Consider the following 17256-nt stretch of genomic DNA (forward strand, 5'->3'; position numbering starts at 1 on the left):
TAAAAAACGCCTCCTCTTCCTGATTAGGTGGTTTGTAGTAGACCCCTATCATAACATCATCCTTGTTTTTTACTCCTTTTATCCTTACCCAGAGCTTTTCAACAAGTCTGTCTCTTATTTCCATCTCAAGCTCAGTACATTTTTAATATATAAAGCAACACTTCCTCCCTTTTTTCCATGCATGTCCTTCCTGAGCAAGCTGTATCCTTCTATACCAATATTACAGTCATGCATATTATCCCACCAAGTTTTGGTGATGCCAACAATGTCATAGTTGTATTTATTTATTCGCACTTCCAGTTCTTCCTGCTTATTACCCATACTTCTCGCATTTGTATACAGACATCTAAGATACTTGTTTGATTTCCTCCCTATATTTGCTCTTGTCTCTCATCCCTGCTATAATGGCCCATGCTCCTCTCAGACTCTGACCCTTCTACCAGGTCTCCATATTTTTGATTTACCTGTGGGCTTTTGTCACCTGCCCCATCAAACCCAGTTTAAAGCCTTCCGCACTAGGTTAGCCAGTTTGTATCCAAATATGCTCTTCTCCTTCCTTGATAGGTGGACCCCATCTCCACTTAGCAGTCCTTCTTCCTGGAACAGCATCCCATGGTCAAGGATGCCGAAACCTTCTGGTGACACCCTCCTCACCACCAGGCATTCACCTCCATGATTCATCTGTCTCTGCCTGGGCCCCTACCCTTGACCAGAAGGATCAAAGAGATCACCACCTGCGCTCCCAACTCCTTCACTTGTACTCCCAGAGCCCTGTAGTCACTTCTGATCTGCTCTGGGTCATACCTCACAGTATCATTAGTGCCCACATGGGACAGTGGTCAGAGGGCAGGATGATCCTTGACAATCCCTCTAACTCTCAGATACAGGCCATCGCAAGCAGCATACCTCCTGGGATGCCATGTCATGGTGATAGATGGGTGCCTCCATCCCCCTCAGAAAAGAGCCACCAAGCACCACTACCTTAAGTTTCCTCCTGGGAGTGGTGGCTGTGATCCTCCCAGCTTTGGGGGTACATGGCTTCTCCTTCTCCACCTCTGGGGGTGATTCCACATCACTCATTGCCAGGGCACTATAATGGTTCTACCATGGTGGGTGGGTTGGGAGCAGGGGTGGAGCACTGCCTGCTACCAGAAGTAACCAGCAGCCAGTGTCCTCCCTGTGACAGAGCCATATCCTCCTCTCTCCATGGCCTGAGAGCAGTCCTCTGTAGCTGGATAGCTTTCTCAGCCTTGGACATCTCCATATGAATATTCAATGAATTCCTTGAGGGCACAGATGATCCTTAGTCTAGCCACCTGCTCCTGTAGCAACCCCACCTGCTTCCTGAGAGATTCAACCAGCAGGCACCTGTCACACTGGATTGTTCCACCCCCCCACCCTCCCAGCCTGGCTTTCTGTGAGTGGAAAATGTAGGCCACAATCTCTGGAAATCCACACCAGGATCTGGGTAGAGGCATCCATTGTTAGGTTCTCTAGCTGGATACAGGCGCAGGCAGAGGAGACAGGAGCAGTGTTGGCACTGATGATGCAGCACGTTCTAACCATAGTGATTATATTATGACTCCCTGTTTGAAGTCCCCTGTTCGCTAGCTCCCTTTGGTCACTTAGCCTCTAGTTTTTAAGGTCTTCTCTCCTAGGTCAGCCCTATCCCCTCGTTAATCACACAGGGGGGTTATATCAGGGCCAGAAGCCACCTTTCAAGTGCCCCCCTTTGGCCAATATATGCCTGCAATCATTCAATTTTGAATGAGGCAGCAGGCACCCCTCACTGGCACCCCCTTTCTGGTTGGGTGTGAGCCTGCTTTTCTTTCAATTCTCACAATGGGGTGGCACTCGCCTCTCACAAACACCCTGTGACCCGTTGTGCCTGGGGCAGCCCTCACTGGAAATGCCAAGGTCAGGGCAGGCTCCAAAAGGGAGAGAAGATACTCCCAAGACTGGTGGGTAACAATGAAGTTAAACCTCCCAATTAGTCACAAACTGTGCTTCTGATACCCCACACTGGTTACCAAGAAGCAAAAAAGAAATCACACAGCCCCCTTTATTGCAGTCCAGTTCTCTGGCTCCCAATCACTTAGGTCCAGCACAGTGAGAAGTTATTTAAAAAACTCTACTCACGTATACAAAATGTTCTTCTGACCCCAAAGGGTCAGCCATGTTACCAGGTCAGTATAGGTTTGGATCTTACCCAAAATACCATGCTGCCAGTTAATCCTTTATTGTCTAAAACTAAAGGTTTTGTTATAAAGAAAGAACAAGAAGAGAGACGCTAAATGGTAAAGCAGTCACATACATACAAAGATTCAAAGTTCATGAGGTTCTTAGCAGTATTGATGAGTTTGCTGGCTCAAAAGTTCCTCTGGAAAACATCCTCTCTTGGATGGGTCACTCAGTCCTTTGTTCAGAGCTTTGTTTGCAGAAAGGTTACTCTAGAGGTAAGAAGCAGAATTGACGACAAAATGAAGAAGATGCAGCTGTCTTTTATAGTCTTTTGCCATGCGGCCTGTGCTTCCTTTGTTTCCAGCACAAGCTGCCCTGCACATGGCTTTGAAGTCTTTTCTGTCCATAGGCATGGCCATGCATGCCTGGCTGAGTCAAAGTGTATCCCTTGCCTTCTCTCAATGGGTCAGTGGTATAGCTGATGGCCCTAAATGGGCCATCAAGCAGGCTAGCTAGTGCTGATGCCAAACTGTCTGGGGGTGTCACCCAGAAGCATATCATAAATTTTGTGATACAGACATATATATCTATAATCCAAAATACAAAGGTGATACAAACACAAATGAGATTATCATATTTTGCAAATTATAACATTTTTTGCAGATATCTTACATGGCATGGCATATCTGGCACAACTCATTGCAATTTTACAATATTGATATTCAAAATATCCCCAAGTGTCCCCCATATTCCATACAGCATCACATGGCCCCCTGCAGCTGATAGTTCTTTTGGCAGGTCTTTGGGACACACTATCCTCCCTTCCAGGGTATACAGTCTCTAGTTCCTACTCACAGCCCTGGTATGGGTCTGTGGCACCAAGGCTTCCTCCAGGAAGCTCTAACTTCTTTAACCATCCATCAGAGACCCATTTCACTTGGTGTCCTTTCAGCAGCCCTCCCTGGGCTCAATCTTCAACCAGACCAGCAAGGGCCCATCACAATACCCTCACCTGGTCTGGCTAGGTTCTGGGCTCAGCCTGTCCACAGTGACCTGTCCATAGTCCTGTCCAGTCCTCCCTCTTCAAGCTCCAGGCAACAACTGACCACTCCACCTCTGCTGCTTCCTTTTATATGGCCCTTCTGGCCCCTGATTGGTCACTCCAGCAGCCCCTCTAATTGGTTTCTCCCTTATAGCCACTCTAGGCTACCTGGAGGACTTCTCTTCTCTTTTCTGGGGTGGGGTGAAGCAGAGTCACAAGATATCCAGCAGGGGGCCTCTAGACCTAGTCCACCCTGTCACAGGGGATAACATCTTATTTTTCAGTCAAGCAGTAAGCTTTGTGCTAAAAAAAATCTATGTGTATATCTATATAGCCCATATGGCATGTCTGGTGTAATATTGCACACGGAAAAGAGTAATTTGACTACAGCTGAATGAATAACTGATTTTTTGGTTCATTGGCAGTTTCAAAAAATTGCCAAAAAAATTGATTCAGATGAAATGGAATCCAACAATTCTGAATTTTTTTTGGCAAATTGAAATAAAAAAATATTTTTGGGGATCAACTAAAGCTGCATTTTTCTGTGAATAAATCATTTGTCCAAAAAATGGCATACAGCTCTAATTTTGGCACAAATGTACTGCTGTTGTAAAAAAAAAAGTTCAGAAAAAATCCTACACAGCATTAGGCATATGTACTAGCAGTAGATTCGTGTAGACTAAGGTGAGGGTGAATATTCAGGGAGGATACACTCCTAAGGTTTGATCCTGTAAGATGCTGAGCATTCTGGCTCCAATCTTGCAAAGCCCTTAAGCATGCACTTAACGATAACCATGAGAGTGCATCTGTTGAAGTCAGCAGCAGACCTCATTTGCTTACAGTTAATTAAGCACATGCATATGTATTTTACAGAATCAGAGCCAGAATGCTTAGCACTTTACAGGATTCAGCCTTTAGTACTAAAAAGAGATTAGACTAACACACTCCATACAAGCACTCCAGGAGGGCTTTTGTAACCTTTGGGGGAGGGCAGAGGCAGGGTTCAGGAAGGTGGGTTTCCGTTCCCTGCATGGCTGCTAGATGGCACATATGGTACCTTTTGGCAGAGGGGAGCCATGCCTGCCAGTACTGGGGGGCACAGTGAGGGCAGCCAGCTTCTGCAGAGTTACTGAGCATGCTCAGTCTGTATGAGCGTGCTCAGTATAAGCCAAGCAGCAAATCTGGGGTCAGGGCACATGACCCCACATCACCTCTGCTTTTTGAAGTAGTATTAAGGTACGCTACACAGCATACCATTCCATTCTGAGCCATCTTGACCTACTTGGCCTTCTCAGCGCCACTTTCCTCCCCTCCCTTATATAGCATGGGTAGGATTTTCCTTTTGTATTCCAGTTATTGAAAATACAAATATCAAAGTATTTTGTTTATAAATTTCCAATCATGTTGTGCATATAATAAGACAAGTTTTTTTGTTTGTTTGTCTTTTGTTTTAATTTGGAAAGCAAATACTGGTGAATATAACTCTTGAATAACATACTACTAGAAGGCTAAATTAGTGGATATTCTCTTGAATGATACACTATTGCAACAATAAAATAACATCATTGATTGTTAATCAGAAGACTTCTCAGATTATAGCCTTATTTCTAAAATCTCCTGCTATTGCTAACATTGGTTCAGCTGCACCAGCTGTTGCAATGTTGAGTGTCCTAGTGCAGATGGACAACCAGTGTTGTAAACACCATGTCATACAGCTGTGCTGTGAGCAATTCTAATCAGCCTGGTTCAAAAATACTAGCAGCACTTCTGCATTGGGGCTTCCAGTGCTACTGATGCTGGTGGAGCTGAATTGTTAGCAAAAGTGAGACATTTTCTAAAAATTTTCTAAAAATGTCCTTACTAGAGAAAGGGTAAGCGACAAGCATCTTTGCTAGAAAGTTACCAGTACCACTGCAGAGCCAGTAGTAGGAATATAACACAAGGTTTTTGTGAACCCCCAAAAAGTGGCTATCTGCTTTTATAAATGTATCTGTGAGGAAGCAATTTTTTTAAGACTAGAAATAACATTTCCCATATAATAATTTTAAAATACTCCATTGTAGTCCCAGTTGTGAACCTACAACTTTTAACAGTAACCCTTTTAATCCACTTTTATGTGTGTGTTTGTTTTTCATTTCAAAAAGCTTTTATAGATTTGGGCAGACTTGTGAAAGCAGCAAGGGTTTTGATAATTGTAATCTTTTTCAATCAAAATTGTGGCATTTGTAAATATGGGTGCATGGATTAAAATTCTTAGACAATGGAATATTGTTATTGGCCAACATCCTAGGCTACATACCTGGTATGCTGAGTTATAATCAAGCATGGGCTAGGGTTTTATGTGTGAAAGCAATGCCTGACTGCATTTAAATGGTTTTGATTGGAGCACATATGATGCATAGTTGGACATAATGTTCATAATTGCCTATTTTTCTTGGCAAACATAAGAAGTTGCTTGATGACTGCATTCTGAAATGTTCACAGCTATGTTTTTGTGAAGTGCACCATAATTTAAAGGTAATTCTAAACAAACTTGTATCAGAGTACACTGGCTGTGTGAGACTGCATTCCTTATTGTCCAGAACTACTTCTTTATGGCAAGACAGCAGATTCTCCTTTGTTAAGGTGGTGTGCTCTCTGTTTTAAGCATGATTTACACACACACACAAGTCACCAAACCTGAGTCAATTTCCCTGAAAATGTTTCATGCTCCTCTGGCAGAAGAGAATTTTTAGCAGTGTTTGACGCAAAGCAGAGAAGGCATTTTGGAGATATGCCTTACACAGCCACCTTGCTTGGCCAAACACATCTTCTTCCTCTGCACACACAGTTCTGCCTATGAGAAGCATAATTTTGCTCACTGCCATGAAAAATGCATTTTGGTATAATTCTGATTTTGGTCCTGGGAACTTTTGAAGGCAGGAATGGGGAGGAGGGCAAGGGAAATTCCTTTCACATACTTTCCTTGAAGTGGGCACTGCTCCTCCGAGATTTCAGGGTCTTTGAGAAATCACAAGTAGTAGTAACATGAGAGATGAGCCAGTTACTGGCACATTCATAAAATCTCTTCAGCTGACATTTCTGATTGCATCAATGTCAGGTAACAGACTGAGAACGAATACAAATAATCAGTGTGTAGATTGCGAGTTGGGCTGCACATGTGCAAAGGGAGTAAGGGGAACCCTATATGTACTTCTGTGTGGCTTCCCTGAGACCTGGAGTCTGGACATGAAGGATTAAGGACATGCTCTGCACTCCTTAATATCTCTAAGCAGGAGGGTGGGATGTGGGAAGAGCCTCACCTCCTCTCCTCATCCTCCCATTCTGCTAGCTAGCCCATTTAAGCCATTGTGGTGGGGATGGAGTAGCAATTTGCTACTGATATGTCCCTGTCTGTGGAATAGGAGAAGGTGAATATGGAGAGCTACTTCTTGTCTTGAGGCAGAGAATCTCCAGGCAAACAAAATGGTTTCCACATAGCTGTACAGCATGACATGCATAGGGAGCCGGTAGAGTCCTGAGATGACCTCTTCCAGGGCTTAAATTCAACTGGATCTGTCTGGAGTGGAGCTCCGGTAAATTTTTTCAAACCCATGGGACCTCGGTGCCTCCCACAGGCCTAAAGTCCTGAGCCCCAGCACACACACACCCTGCAGGGCCCTGGTCCACCCAACATGAGGCTAAAGCCACGAGCCACCCCTACTCACAACTGAAGCTTGGAGCCCTGCCACTCCGCAGGGCAGAAGCCCCTATCCCCACCACCCCACCACAGGATAGAAGCCCCCCAACCAGCCCAATGGCTGAAGCATGGAGTCCCCTCCCACACTGGGCCCTGGGGTTTTTATTGGGTGGGAGAATTGGGGGGGGGCTTCAGGAAATACTCAATGAAAATTTAAGCTCTGACTTCAACCCCAATATGCCTCTCCTTTTTCTGCTCTGTAAGAAGATCATGCATAGGTCACTGATGGACAAGCCTTCAGGGCTAGAGCTAGGTGAATAATGTATTTTTAAGTTCATTGGAAATTTCAAAAAGTTTTGAAAAAGTCTGTTGGGGTCAGACCAAACCTGAAATTTTTCAAAAAATTTCAATGAATTGAAAAGTTTGATCCTAAAATGATTTTTTTCCAACAAAATTTTTGGTTTTGACAAAATCTAAATGTTTGGTTTCAATGTTGACCATTTTCAAATTATTTGAATTTCTGTAATAAAATTAGAGAATTTTGAACCTAAAAGTCATTTCAAACCAAAAAATCAAGATGTTTGATTTAAAAAATGTCAAAACAAAATATTTCAATATTTTCAGATTTTTTTTCCAAAATGAACAGTTTAGAAAAATTCACACTAATTTTCAAAATGTCTTGATGTTGCTGAATCTACATTTGTCACCAAAAACAAGGTTTGGGCTGAGAAACGTCACCCAGCTCTAGTAATGATCCAGAGCAGTATGTGGTATAGCCATTGCTTCAGTGGGCAGCCAATTTGTGCCCAAGAAGCAATGTACAATGTAATCTAACCTATAGCTACATTAGGCTGCAATAGAGTGATTATGTCTGCATTTCATGTAAATCCCCCGGTGGGCTAGAATAAAATATTCATTGTTTAACACAGTCTCGTAATCTAAATTTTTAATTCTGCAGCGAAAGAAACACATGCTTATCCTCAGGGCAAATTAAGATTTAGAATATTATCTAATTTACAGAAAGTTTACAATTTAAAAACAAGGATATATTGGGTCTTTGAGGCACAGCCTGGGATTTGGGGCCATGAGGGAGTGTACTGAACCTAGAGGAGCCCCCAGAGAAAAATGCCTTGGGGCATATTCACCCTTTGAAAGCATAAAACATTAGAACACAAAGGGGTATAACTTAGTGGCTCGGGAGAGCCTAGGTTCTAGCATCTCATGCCTTGTCTACTTGCAGAATGGCAACAGTTTAACTTGGCTGTGATTTTAAACCTATGTTGTTAAAATGGTGCAAAAGGTTTGGACACCCTCATTTCAGTTTATACAAGGCTTATTTCAGTTTATCTGAAGTCAGTTAGGAACCAGTTTACGCTAACAAAATAAGACACTCTTAAACCAAATTAAGTGTTTAATTAAATTGAGACAAGTTTTCACATTCCCCTCAGTGCAAGCTGTGATTGTGCCTGATTTGGGGCAAAACAGGAAGGGAGAATGGGAGAGGCTCTTTGCACCCTCTCTTCCCTTTGCATAGTTGGCCACAGCCTGAAATCAGTCTTTGAGACAGTACTAACTTTGGAAAGGAGATATATGTCCTACCCAACCCCAGTTCCCCCCCTACCCAGGAGCAGTAGTTTGAAATGATGTCATGGCATAATCAACAAACACATACTCTGAGCACTTGTTTTGAGCTGAGCTGAGACAGTGCTTCCTGTTGGCTTTGGATGTGCTGTTAAAGGTCCAGGTTTTTAAATTGAAGTCTATACCTCGAGCAAGAGACTTTTATTCAACATCTTTTTAAATTGATATATAAACTGTGGTCTCAACGAGTAAAAACATCTTGAGTGTTTTGGTACATCTAAACACTGAGCCTTGCAATGGATTTCAAGATTTCTTTAACTCCTTTCTTCCTGCAATAATCTCTCTTTCCTGTTTGCATATTCTGTTCAAGAGATTAAAATTAATGCTGCAAAATGGGGAAAGGATGAAATGTGATCTCCTAGTGCTAGTGCACATCTCAGGAGGATCTTTTGGCAATTTGTCATGCTAGGGTTCTTTTTTTTTCCGTACAGAGATAAATCTACCATCTTGTGCAGAGTTTGAGAAATTTATTTTGAGAGGATTTTACTTCCTCTCCTCTTCTCTGAGTCATAAACTCAATCACTTGGATGAGGTGCAGATTATTAATCTTGGGTTAGGTTTATCAGAAATGCTACCATTGTACAGTGTGGTATTCATCACAAATCCCAGTCCTATTGGGACGGAACGGCCAAGTAAATTATTATATTAGTAGACCACTTTTTTACAGGTAATTCTGAATAAACATTGCCTTCCTACAGTACAACACCTCACCCCACCCCAGAAAAAATAGAGTGTAAGCCTTAGAGCAACAAAAGCAGAATAAATACCTCAGTGAAATTCTAGGAGGATTAGTCATTTGACAGCTTCTGCTCACTCACAACAAAGCAAGGGCAAGCTAAGTATTTTCTGCTGCACTAAATAAAAAGTTGATGCTAAGACCCAGCACTTAGGAACAAATGACAACCCCTTGGAAAATGCTGCAGCTCTAAAATGTCAAAGAAAATATGAAAGCGATTTTCAAAGCACATAATTTGATGTTTCTTCTAAAGGGAACTTGATCCCTGGTGCCTTTGATAAAAGTTGGGTAACAATTCCTCTTTAATTCCCTCTGACTTTACCCCAGAAACAATTGTTCAATTTCATTCATCTGCTGTTACCTCTCACCACAAGTACATCAAGACAAAACACTGACAAACCAGGCTGAAAATTCATTTTAAACCATTTCTGGAGGGGAAAAGTTGAAGCTTTGAAATACTTACCCAATCTCTTTAAACCCTACTATGGCCCTATTCTCCAGCTCTTACTCACAATGACTAGTACCTTACTCCATGAGTAGTCCCACTGAAATCAATGGTACAGGTGTAGTAAGGTACTACTCTAAGGGCGGTAGAACCAGGCTCCTGTATTTCTAGAACTGTCTTTAATTTAAATAATCAAGTAATTTTAGATAACCAACACTTTGATATTTGTCTTGTGTGTTATTTGCTTTCTTAATTAAAGGAAGGGGAATACATTGGCATTCCACAGTCTAAGAAACACTCCTTTAATGAATCATCCTATTTAATAAAATGTTCCCCTGCAAACACTGTTTTCATTGATAAGTGCATGTACAAATAAAAGAATGGAAAAGGGGAATTGTTTGGTTGAGCTGTAAGGGCACACAAAGTGGTTAGCACTAAATAACCTGGTCAGCAGCCCAACTAATCTAGGATCGTTTGTTTTCACAGCTTTGCACTAAACATCAGTGTTGATGGCCTGACACTCCCTGCAGAGCCTGAGAGTGTGTGGCAAGCCAAGATACGAACCTCATAATTATTCACCTGTGATGCCAGATATTCAGAGGGAGAGGGAGGGCACTTTGTAAAAACACTAATAAACTTCACTAGCCTTTTTTTTCCAGCAAACTCCCAGTCCAAGCTGCCAGTTATGGTGCTGGGTCCTCTAATGACTAAAAACATTATTTTTTAATCAGGGTGGGGATGGGATGATGATTTGACAAGTGAAGGGAATTCAATCACCCTCAAGAGAACCGCAGTTCAGAGTGCCTAAAATGGCCTGTGTTAGCCCTACCAAAACTTGTTCCTGCAACACTTCCACTGTAGTTGGCATCTGAGCCGTGAAACCATCTAGACACAATGAACTCAGTGGAACTGCAGATCAGCCTCACCCTGAGTGAGGGAGACTGAGCTCATTTTCTGAGCCATGTGATCCAGAAATGAACTCTGAACAACCCTAAAGCAGGGCTGATCCTGCCTTTGTCTGCTGTTAGTTGCTCAGTGAGGTAAAAAGCAGTCAGACTGACTGAGGTAGATTTTCACAATCCATTCAAAGCAAAAGATTGTCTGATAAGAGCTTCCTCATTATGCTTTGAGGGGCTGACCTTGTTTGGTACTCCGTGCAATAAGCTAAGTGCCCTCAGCTTAGCTTCCATCTAGCACCATTGAAGTCAGTGGGCCTTTTGCTGTTGACCTCAGTGGAAGTGAGATCAAGCTCTAAATCAAGGAAAGATAAAGGCAGTCTACATTTTTCAAGATTAGACCTTAAATCCCTGATTCATAGATTCATAGATTGTAGGGCTGGAAGGGACCTCGAGAGGTTATCGAGTCCAGTCCCCTGCCCTCATGGCAGGACCAAATACTGTCTAGACCATCCCGGATAGACATTTATCTAACCTACTCTTAAATATCTCCAGAGATGGAGATTCAGCATCCTCCCTAGGCAATTTATTCCAGTGTTTAACCACCCTGACAGTTAGGAACTTTTTCCTAATGCCCAACCTAAACCTCCCTTGCTGCAGTTTAAGCCCATTGCTTCTTGTTCTATCCCAGGGGTCAGCAACCTCTGGCTTGCCAGGGTAAGCACCCTGGCGGGTCGCACCAGTTTGTTTACCTGCTACGTCGGCAGGTTCAGCCGATCGCGGCTCCAACTGGTCGCGGTTCGCCGTCCCAGACCAATGGGGGCAGCGGGAAGAAGTGCAGGCAAGGGATGTGCTGGCCACGGCTTCCCGCCACCCCTATTGCCAGTGGGAGCCGCGTTCAGCCAAACCTGTCAACGCAGCAGGTAAACAAACTGGCCCGGCCTGCCAGGGTGCTTACCCTGGTGAGCCGTGTGCAAGAGGTTGCCAATCCCTGTTCTATCCTTAGAGGCTAAGATGAAGAAGTTTTCTCCCTCCTCCTTATGACACCCTTTTAGATACCAGAAAACTGCTATCATGTCCCCTCTCAGTCTTCTCTTTTCCAAACTAAACAAACCCAATTCTTTCAGCATTCCTTCATAGGTCATGTTCTCTAGACCTTTAATCATTCTTGTTGCTCTTCTCTGGATCCTCTCCAATTTCTCCACATCTTTCTTGAAATGCGGTGCCCAGAACTGGATACAATACTCCAATTGAGGCCTAATCAGCACAGAGTAGAGTGGAAGAATGACTTCTCGTGTCTTGCACACAACACACCTGTTAATGCATCCCAGAATCATGTTTGCTTGTTTTGCAACAGCATCACACTGCTGACTCATATTTAGCTTGTGGTCCACTATAACCCCTAGATCCCTTTCTGCCGTATTCCTTCCTAGACAGTCTCTTCCCATTCTGTATGTGTGAAACTGATTGTTCCTTCCTAAGTGGAGCACTTTGCATTTGTCTTTATTAAACTTCATCCTGTTTACCTCAGACCATTTCTCCAATTTGTCCAGATCATTTTGAATGATGAGCCTATCCTCCAAAGCAGTTGCAATCCCTCCCAGTTTGGTATCATCTGCAAACGTAATAAGCCCACTTTCTGTGCCAATATCTAAGTCGTTGATGAAGATATTGAACAGAGCCAATCTCAAAACAGACCCCTGCAGAACCCCACTTGTTATACCTTTCCAGCAGGATTGGGAACCATTAATAACTACTCTCTGAGTACGGTTATCCAGCCAGTTATGCACCCACCTTATAGTAGCCCCATCTAAGTTGTATTTGCCTAGTTTATTGATAAGAATATCATGCAAGACCGTATCAAATACCTTACTAAAGTCTAGGTATACCACATCCACCCTGAACAAGCAGCGGCCCTAGTTTGAGAACCACTAGTCTAGGGTACACCCCAGTGGCTAAATCCATTGTTTTTACAATCCCTTTCTGCCAATGCAACATAAAGGGTCTCAAACATGGCAGAAAGTCAGGCCTGCTGTGTAGTAACCTGCCTGGTTTCTGAGACTTGACTGCTGCTTCCCTGCTCCCTTTGTGGAATTGTGTACCTCAGGAGGCAAGAGAGCAGACCCTGTGTGGAGAGTGCAAGGGGAACTGCTGCTGTATCTTACTCACACACAAGGACACAAGTAGTGGGTTTCCCTCCTCCACTAGCTGAGCTGCAGCAGATATGGTCTGAGAGGGTTCTGGAAGGGAGATGGAAAGTAAAACTTGGGGGAAGGAGGAATGACTGCAGCCTTTGTTGGAGAACTTGTTCTTTCAAGTCATGGCTATGGCTGCATTAAAAAGGATTGTTGGAATTTATGACAATGCAGTCTCCCCGCATTCATCCAGATACTCCTGATGGCACAATCTCATACATACTAAAGTCTTCATTAGATTTGGATAGTCAAATATATTAAACACTGGTTAAATGCATAAGTACTATACTGAACTGAAGGTGGCACTTTAAACATGGGGAGGGGTGAAATAGTCATATAGAGCTGAATACAGCAATTTTTATAAAGAACTGTAATTTGTAGGTGGGTGGAGGATGAACATTTAAATTTTGCCATTTTCTGAGTTTCTACGTGGCCTTCTAAATTTCATAATACTCTGCTGTGGATTACCTGGTTCTCAGATGTTCTGTGACAATTTAATAAGACAGAGGAAGAAGCCATTTCTTTGTACAGTATGTCAGGAATAAGTTCACTCATGCAATGCCTAGAGCAGTGGCAAAAAATTATCTATGTATAAGGGGAGATCAGACATCCCAGTACTCATCCTGAACCTCTTACCTTTGTGTAAAATGCATGTAAGTGCTGATTTAATGAGCTCCGGGTAGAGCACTGCGGTTTGAACACAGTGCTACAGCACAGAGACAGCAACTAGTGTGCCATCAGCTGCACTTTCCTGGCAAAAGCTCTTTGAAGAGTAAATAAAAAGGTTATTCTAATGTGACAGATTTAGCATACAAACTTGAGGTGTGATCAAAGACATGAATTTGCCTCTACATATTGGAAATGAGGTTCCAGTAGTAAAAGTCTTCACTACACCAGTGATTCCAGCGGGATCTGTCTGTCTCAGTCTTGTGTAGAAACAATTATGGCATTCAAATATTTATAAATGATGCATAACAAATGGCAGCCTTTAAAGCAAGTAAAACATCTTAATATTAATGTGCATCTTCCCTGCTGTTTAAAGAAAATGAGATAAAAAAGTTCCTATCAGATCAGATGAGTCCTGCTTTGTTTACCAATATTGGAATCAGCTTGATTTTGCTTTGGTGTTTTGTTTTTTTCTAATTCTGCCTAAAAGCACAAATGCTGACAATGCAAATGTTGAGATTCAGAGTGGAGGGGCTGAATGTTAAATTTACTGAAATATACAGATACTGGCTGTATTTAGAGGGCTGATTTGTTTCTGAATTTCTATTGGAAAACCAGGTTAAGAATTGGAAGATTTCCATGTCTCGCATGTAATTCAAACGATCAGCGGTTGAACTTAAATGCTCAGTCACATAACCTATGTAAGTCAGCCCTGCTGCCATCATTCAGACATTTTGGGTACTGTCTGCATGCACTGTGCTGCTTTACTCTTGGGGCTTCCTGAGGAAACTAAGGACTTGTGTACACAATGCCTGCAGTCCAGACTATGGGGTATGAGTTGTACATTGCACCAGTATGCTGCTCTCTAACTCCTCTGTGTAGACCCTGCTAATGTGCGTTGATGTAGTTCTGTTTCAAACAGGACTACATTGATGTGCATGTAGCAACATGTAGTACACCCAACAGGGTACACATGGATGAGTTGGAGTGTGACAAGCTGTTGAACTCTGCAAATTACACCCACTTGTTTGTCCTGTGGGGTCATGTAGACAAGAACTAAGGATAAACAGAACCTCCCCATTCCAACCAGATGTATTTTAAAGTGCTTTTTTAAGAAAAATAAAGAACAGGATGGGGAAAAGCACAGAGAAAAAGAGAGAAGGCCTGATTATGTAGAGCTTCATTCTGCTCCCAGTAATGTGAATGACAAAAAAAAAAAAACCAGAGCTGGTGGGGAATCTTTCAATGATTTTTTTTTTCGCATCAGAAAATGTTGTTTCATTGAAACCAAAACTTTTTCTAGGACAGCCTCAGTTTCAATGAATTTCCCCTTGAGAAAAAAGTTTCAAATTTGTCAAAAAGTTATATATTTTAACTCAAAATGATTTTTTTTGTTTTGAACGTACATTAATTTATAGTTTAAAATGTTTTTAAATAAAAAAAATTCTAAATCTAAATAAAATGTTTTGACTGATCTGATCTAAACAAAATTTGGAATTTTTGTTCAGAAAAATTTCAAGATTTTGACTAGTCCAATTTTGAACAAGATTTTGGTTTTTAATATTGAGAATTTTCATGGGAATGGAAAACCATTTCCTGCCCAGCTCTAAAAATCCTCCATTGATTTTAATTTGGTGCAGGATCAGGTTCTAAATATCAGCTGAAAATCACTAATGTCATGTTCAAGATTTAAGGCTTTCAATTGCTCCTATTGAGGTCAACAACAAAAGATCAGTCCCTAGATGTCAGACATTATATAGTGCATCATTGCAATGCAATTTTTTTCAATCTTTCCATTAAATACACTACATAATTTTTATGTTGTCAGTCTGGTTCCAGGGCTTATGTACTATAACTATGTGAAACAACGACTGGAGTAGAGCAAGGAAGAAACTACAAGGAGGAACCAGCCAGAGAGTGGTACAGATACACCAACAGCTTAAGCAGAGACCAACAGACACTGGTGATGTCACCAGAGTATTTTCTACAGTTTTTAATAGGTTTTCTCTCCCCTATGCTGTTTGGCTGTTTATGCCAACCCCTTCTTATCACCTTGCCTCCTGTCTCACAGTCTCTTCAGCTCATTTCACACTCCCCTGTCTTGTCTCCTTTCAATATCCTCCTCCCTTCTCTTGTCTTGTCTTTCCTTCTAGCTAATCTCTACCTAACTAAAACCCCTACATTTTTTTTTTAAAATGTGGAACTAAAACTATGTTTGCCACCATCATATTGTTCCCTCTACTCATGTGTTAAACCCCTTGCCCCACCCTATGTCTATCTTGTCTATTTAGAGCAGTGGTTGGGAATCTGCACCCCGCAGGCCGCACGCAGCCCATCAGGGTAATCTGATTGCAGGCCTCAAGACATTTTGCTGACATTGACCATCTGTGGGCAATGCCCCCTGCAGCTGCCAGTGGCCACAGTTTGCCATTCCCAGCCAATGGGAGCTGCAGTAAGCGGCTCCCATTGGCTGGAAACAATGAACCACGGCCACTGGGAGCCGCGGGGAGCTGTGCCTGCGGACAGTCAACGTCAGCAAAATGTCTCACGCTCCGCAATCAGATTACCCTGATGGGCCGCATGCAGCCCATAGGCTGCAGGCTGCCCACCACTGATTTAGAGTGTAAGTTCTTCAGGGCAGGGCCGGCTACAACAGTGTTTGTACAGTACCTTGCCCAATGGACCCTTGATCTGGGTTGGTCCTTGGACCTTCCATAATAAACATAATTAATAATAACAAAGACATCACTTTTCACCATTAATAATAATTAGTAATAATGAATAATACATATTCATAGAATCATAGACTTTAAGGTCAGAAGGGACCATTATGATCATCTAGTCTGAACTCCTGCACAATGCCGGCCACAGAATCTCACCCACCCACTCCTGTATCAAACCTCTAACCTATGTTTGAGCCATTGAAGTCCTCAAATCATGGTTTAAAGACTTCAAGGTGCAGAGAATCTTCCAGCAAGTGAAGGCAAAAAAAAACTCAAGGGCCTCTGCCAATCTTCCTGGAGGAAAACTCCTTCCCGACCCCAAATGTGGCGATCAGCTAAACCCTGAGCATGTGAGCAAGACACCCAGGAAAGAATTATCTGTAGTAACTCAGATCCCACCCCATCTAACATCCCATCACAAGCCATTGGCATATTTACCGCTAATAGTCAAAGACCAATCTCATTATATCATCCCCTCCATAAACTTATCAAGCTTAGTCTTGAAGCCAGATATGTGTTTTCCCCCACTACTCCCCTTGGAAGGCTGTTCCAGAATTTCACTCCTCTGATGGTTAGAAACCTTCGTCTAATTTCAAGTGTAAACTTCCCGATAGACAGTTTATATACATTTGTTCTTGTGTCCACATTGGCACTGAGCTTAAATAATTCCTCTCCCACCCTGGTATTTATTCCTCTGATATATTTGTAGAGAGCAATCATATCTCCCCTCAGCTTTCTTTTGGTTAGGCTAAACAAGCCAAGCTCTTTGAGTCTCCTTTCATAAAACAGGTTTTCCATTCCTTGGATCATCCTAGTAGCCCTTCTTGCACCTGTTCCAGTTTGAATTCATCCTTCTTAAGCATGGGAGATCAGAACTGCACATAGATGAGGTCTCACCAGTGCTTTGTATAATACCTCACCTGATGCATCCCAGGACCGCATTAGCTTTTTTCACAGCTATATCACATTGGCGGCTCATTGTCATCCTGTGATCAACCAATACTCCAAGGTCCTTCTCCTCCTCTGTTACTGCCAACTGATGCGTCCCCAAG

Source organism: Mauremys reevesii, linkage group 1 (assembly GCF_016161935.1).
Source record: "Mauremys reevesii isolate NIE-2019 linkage group 1, ASM1616193v1, whole genome shotgun sequence".
Taxonomy (NCBI): domain Eukaryota; kingdom Metazoa; phylum Chordata; order Testudines; family Geoemydidae; genus Mauremys; species Mauremys reevesii.